Below are 6,498 nucleotides of genomic sequence, written 5' to 3'. Positions count from 1 at the left end.
GCCACCTTTACCCTGACTTTCTTTGGAAGAAAAACCTCTCCTCCATTCTTGTTTATGTGTCTTATTTGGGACTCCCCATCTCCAAATCCTGAAATAGGCACGTGAGCTAGGTGTGGCAACTAACATTTCCACTCACCTGACCAGGGATAACCCCTTCAGGAATGAGCACAAGGCCCCAAATTTGTCAAGTCAGAAGTAATCCCAGAACTTTCGCTTGAGCAGGCTGGGAAAATATCCCTTTCTGTCACAGAGACGATGTTTGTCTGGGGCTGTTGGCAGCCATCTTGTCATCATGAGGGTAGACATCGAACCTGTCCGTGCAGAGAGCAGCCACACTCCAACAAGAGAGAGCAAGACCAGGGCTCAGAACACTTCAACCCCCAGGACCAGCCTTCACTTCCCGTTGGCCTTGACATTGAAATGAACCCGTAAGTTTCCAGCTTTTGCTGAAGTGAGCTTGAAGTGGGCTGTTGTCACTTTGGGTATATTAGAATGTAACAGCTGTGCGTTATAGAGAGAGGCAGAGATGTACTTTCCACTTTTCACATTTAGGAATTGGAGCCAGAGAAGTGATTTGCTCAAAGCCAGTCATTTAACAATATACTGAAGTCCCGAACCTGTGATCTCTAAATTAAAGTTGACTGTTCCATTCACTGAACTCAGTTTTTTTCAAACATATTTGTAGAACTGTTCAGAAAAAAATACAGATTTCTTTTCTGGGGTTTCCCTTATACATTTAATTATTTCTTTCCCCTCACATGCTCACTCTGAAGGCTCAGATTTTTATTGTGCTATAAGAAGGGTTTACAAAGCATAAGCTTACCATATGGGCATGAGAAGTTTCATTCATTCTGAACTGCACGGAATTTCCCTGGCACTGTACGCTACACTGACTACACTCCACCCAGAGATGTGTGGTCCAGTAGATTCTCATATGCATCTACGTTTATTCTGGGTGTAGTCGTTGGACTGGAGATGTGGATGTGGAAGAGGCGTATCTGGTTTTGAAACCCATAGGGTGCCTTTTCTGCCTTGGTCCAATCTTGAATGGTTCTCTCTCATCGCAGGAGCCAAATCTCTTTTGCCAAGACTGAGCATTCCAGGTTTTCATGAACAAAAGCTGTATAGGACCTTGTTTCTCCACCTCTTTGAGCCAATTCGCCCCAGACACACTTTTATCAATTTATCAATTCTTAGAAGACCCAGATTACTTTTTCTTGCTTTGTTTCCCCAGAAGCTGGGACCAGGCTTTGTGGTTTATGGCTGTTGGCCCCATTCTCTGCATTCAGGAATAGCTACATATGTACGGATCTATAGGGATGCCCTATAAACATTGCTGAATGAACAGCAATGAAAAAAACGAATAAAGCTTCTCATCTACAGAGATGTTATTCAAATTTTAGTTATTCAAAATTTAGTTGTTATTCAAAATTTAGTGTTACATAAACATTATAATATTTTTCCTACAGGAGAAAATATCATTTCATTTACCCACCATCCACTCATATCCTTTTGTGGCCATTTGTGGAACAAATGAGTAGGATGAAGAATACAGTCTGTGGCCAGGAAATAAAGTGAATTTCACTAAGTCAGAGGGTGTGAAAAAAAAACCATGAAACTGGCTTTTAAAACTGAATACAGTAAATTTAATATAGAACCTCATCATGTCAGATCTGCAAAGGATATTAGTGATTACTTGCGCCGACTCTTTATTGTATGACAAACGAGAGAATAGAATTTCAGAAAGGATGCATAATGCCCTGGGCCTTGTTCCAGGGAACATTCCAATGTTGTGCATTTTAGAAGAAGGAAAGCTGTGGATTTACTTCACCTGGATGTGACTAATGCAACTTCCGTGAGAGCATAAAATATGGTCTATTAATGGGACAGTGGTGCCTATAGGCCCTCCCAAGATATGCCTAATGACCATGCTTTTGGGGAAAGCTGTGCAAACCCCACATACATGCATCTCCATCCCACTGCTGTTGATTACAAAAGATAGACACAGGAATTTGTGATACTTCCACAAAATGTGAGAAAAGGAAAGAATATTCAGCAATGGTACCTAAGGCCTCCTAGGTATTTGTATATATATAATTTTAGAGATAGAGAATACAAGCAGGGGAGAGGGGCAGAGAGAGAGAGAGAGAGAGAGAGAGAGAGAATCTTAAGCAGGCTCCATGCTCAGCACAGAACCCAATGTGGGGCTCGAACCCACGAACCATGAGATTATGACACAGCAGAAATCAAGAGTCAGACGCTCAACCAAATGAGCCACCCAGGTGTGCCTAGTCCAACATATTTTAAATTGCATCCATAATATATTATGAAGGAAAACATAAAGGAAACCTTTTTAAATTTTTTTTTAATGATTATTTGTTTTTGAGAGAGAGAGAGAGCACAAGTGGGGAAGGGGAAGAGAGAGAGAGAGAAATAAAGAGACAGAATTCGAAGCAGGCTCCAGGCTCTGAGCTGTCAATCTGGAGTCTGATGTGGGGCTTGAACTCACAAACTGTGAGATCGTGACCTGAGCTGAAGTTGGATGCTTAACTGACTAAGCCACCCAGGCGCCCCATAAAAGAAACCTTTAATTCCAATTTTCCTGTCATCATTAATACTTATCTTTGTACACTTAAGGCTCCCTACATACATATTAAGTGATAATACAGAAGTGTCATTTTATCAAATATTATCCTTCCTCAATTATCCACTAATCTGAAGATTGTCTTGTTGCAATTAAATACATAATACCAATTTTTAAAAATTATTCTTTCTGCCTGGTATGAAACACAATTTAGATAATCACAGATTCTACTGGAGCAGAGGAAATTTAGATGATATTAACAATTAAGCAATCAGGAGTAGGGTTTTTCCTAGGTTCAATGGACTCTCTTTTTTCTAGTTGTGACTTAGCACACTGATTTACAGAGTACTTCCTTGTCAGAATTCACACGATCATGAAATAAGCAATTTTGGCTATAAAAACCAGATGAGATCAAATATATTCCAAAAGCAATTGTTCTCAGATATACTCAAAGTGCATCATGCTTTGATCTACAAGAGAGGAAGTAAATATGACAGTGAAAACATTGTGGGGTGGGTTGGGGGAAGGGGAAAGCACTGCCCAACATGCTCTTAATTATATGGTAATTAGTGCAGCTCAAATCTCTCACATTGACAAGGATTGCTGGGAACAGACATTGAGGCCTCATTTGAGTTTCCAGCCACTTTAAACACTGATTTATGAAAACTATTCTCATGCCTTTTTTTCTCCCAAATAATTTGTCGGATCTACAATAGGGTTGGTCTGCATTGTCGTGGCATCATTTTGCCTGAGCTAGAGTTTAACCGGAAGAGGCCATCATCACGCCCTCTGTAAGGTGAGATAAAGTTCCCCATGCACTGAGCCTTGAGGGACAGGAGACAGTTACTTCAAGCTGAAGCGAGACCTCAACTAAGTGTTCACTGGCCCCTCACTCACAAATCCTGGGGTGGGAGGTAGCAGCGAGGAATGACATGTTGTGTACCTGGTGCCAAAATGAAAACCTCAATTTCCAATGGCACCCTTTTTGGTTAAGATATCATTTAGGAAGAATCTAGACTAGCAATCTATGCCCTGGGTCATCTGGCAAGCATTTGGATCTCAAGCCAAATTCAGCCCCAGCAACACCATGTGCTCTTGTGGAGGGAGGGGGTAGCACCGGCACCAATCTTCACATTCCTGAAGATTCTCTTCAGCTTTCTCCTCCGGAAAGCCCCTTTTCCACCAGCTTACTCCCTAGGGATCTAAAAATCCTGCACCTTGTGTTCGGATACAGAATTAGGTGTGAGGTCCACAATCCCCAGCTGTTGCAAGAAAGCTCGAAATACCTGCTTCATTAGGAGGCTCATCATCACAAATGCACCTGACCTCAGCAGTGTAGGAGCAATTTTATGATTCAAAGCAGACTTAAAGTTCCACCACTTCATTTAGCAGATGTTTCAAGTATCTTGGCACACCCAGATCTTTGGCATTGCACTTGTGGATTTGTCCATTGAACAAATACTTACGCTTTTATTCATATGCATCAATAGTAACGTGTGGAAGCAGCAGAATATTAAAACCATTAATATATCTACTGGAAGAACTATTCTCAATTGCATTTGAAACACGTTATTGGCCACGATGTTTTGCCACAGTACGGCAACTATTATATGGAGAAGTATAATGGTTAGCAAGAGTTGAAAGTATTTGCGAAAGATTTGTGTAGAAATTTGCTGACTCTAATTTTATGACCTCAGTGTCAGGGAGACTTAGCTATGTCTTATCTTTCCCAAATACTCCTTGGTAATGGCTTCTCCGTCACTTCTCTGGAATGTAACTTTATCAGCTTCAATTTTCTCAATTTCCTATAATTCAATCAAAAGTCAGCAGTAATATGTCCGAGGGTGAGCTCTGTCTCAAATATGACTTTTAATGAAATGCGAATATGTGCATGCATGTTCCAGAAAGCTATTCTGCACTATGCAAAAGTGTATTAAAAGTGAAACCAGATTTACATTCGTTTTGCATTTGTTATTTAAGAGGTCAAAGTATGCAAACCGCATCCACTCCTGTCAGTACCTTCAAGCAAAAGAAAATTTTATTGAAGTTAGATTCATGACCAATAGAATAGCTAATATTCCTCATTTGGGGGAAAAGGCTGCATTTTAAGAATAGTAGGCATTTATTTCCTATCTAAGACTGAGAATACTTAACAAATGTGCATTTTGAACCAGGTATAATGGCCTCCACATAAATATGCAATTAAAAAGCAAACTTAATTATAAGCAGTTTATAGCATAAGTGGAAATAGTTATACAGACCGCAACTGGTCCTGGAAATTTTTATATGAAAAATAAAATTACTAACAGAGGAATAAAAGACATTTAGTGACTTCCAAGAAGGAGTTTTAGGGACAGCCAATTCTTACCCAAGATACACAAATAAAGAGTATTGCTATGGGAAAATTTGTATTTTCTAAGCTAGATAATAGAAAATCTGCTCTAACATAGCTTAAGAATTGCCATCTTATATAGATGCCAAACTCATTCATGGCTGCCTTCCCCAAAAGAAACTTTTTTTCACATCAAAGTAGTTGGAGTTTTGCTAAATCAGCACCCATGTTTGTTTAGGAAAACATTGGGCAAAATGGTATGTAAAAACACTTCATCACTATTAAACACACTAATTTTCATTAGAATCATTTTTGTCCATTGATGCATCCCCAGTAACTAGATGGTGCTTGGTACATATAGGTGCTCCTTAACCTTTGTGGAATGAATGTATAATTAAAGGATTATAATAAAACATATATCTGTTCATCAGTGACATTGTGGAAAAGTCCAGTAGAGAGTGCAGATTGCAGATTGGCTGGGAAACAATTCCTACAATGGCTGTTGTTTTGAACACTTAGGAAATAATCAAGACTTCTATGAGCTTCTGACAGACTCATCGTATGAGAAGGTGTCAAAGACTGTGTTGTGTGGTGGTGTGGAGGAATCCCAGACAGAACATTCAACATACTCCATCATCAGACTGGATTCCTCAAGATGGTCAACTGGGCAGCCAGAAAGAGGGGCCATGCTAGCAGTTTCGTATATACATCATGGAATTGATCTTCAGTGTAGCTATTGAGGTTAATTAACATAAATCAAGGCAGAGACTTCTGTTTTAATTTTTTTAATGTTTATTTATTTTTGAGAGAGAGAGAGAGAGCAGAGTGCGAACAAGGAAGAGGCAGAAAGAAGGGAGACACAGAATCTGAAACAGGCTGCAGGCTCTGAGCTGATAGCTCAGACGTGGGGCTCAAACTCACAAACCACAAGATCATGACCTGAGGAAGTCGGATGCTTAACCTACTAAGCCACCCAGGTGCCCCAAGACTTCTGTTTTAAACAATGGGGCCAATCATTATCCCAATAGGTGCTGGTATGGAAAGAGATAAGGACTTGGGCTGGAGAAGGATGGACAAACCAGAAATAGACAATGAAAGAACTTTCAGTGGAAACATGTGAAATAATCCAATATCATGCATGTTACTTAAAATCACCCAAAATGCTAAATTCTGATCTGACAAACAAAATAAATTGGGAAATGATTCACATCCATGAAAATTTTTCATGTTAGTGTAGGCACATTTAACAGAGAAATCTGTAACAAAATTTAAAGGCCTCATTTTTAAAAAATTATAACCCAAACCCGAAGTTTGATAAATATGTGAATAATGTCAATGCAGGCAAATTTGTAGCTCATTCCATTTGAGTAAGTGCAGCTCCAGCTCTGGGTAGATGTGCAATGGCATCATGTCTTAAAAAGGACAATGTACATACTTTCATAAAAAAAAATACTTTATGGCTAAAAAATGTTAACCATATATGGCTTTCAGCCAGTCCTAATCATGGGTCAAATATCACCATAACAAATATAATCATGGGGAAAAAGTTAGAAATATGGTAAGAAACACTAAGATGTTCCAC

This window comes from Crocuta crocuta, unplaced genomic scaffold (assembly GCF_008692635.1).
Source record: "Crocuta crocuta isolate KB4526 unplaced genomic scaffold, BGI_CrCroc_1.0 scaffold89, whole genome shotgun sequence".
Taxonomy (NCBI): domain Eukaryota; kingdom Metazoa; phylum Chordata; class Mammalia; order Carnivora; family Hyaenidae; genus Crocuta; species Crocuta crocuta.
This window is presented reverse-complemented; position numbering follows the sequence as displayed.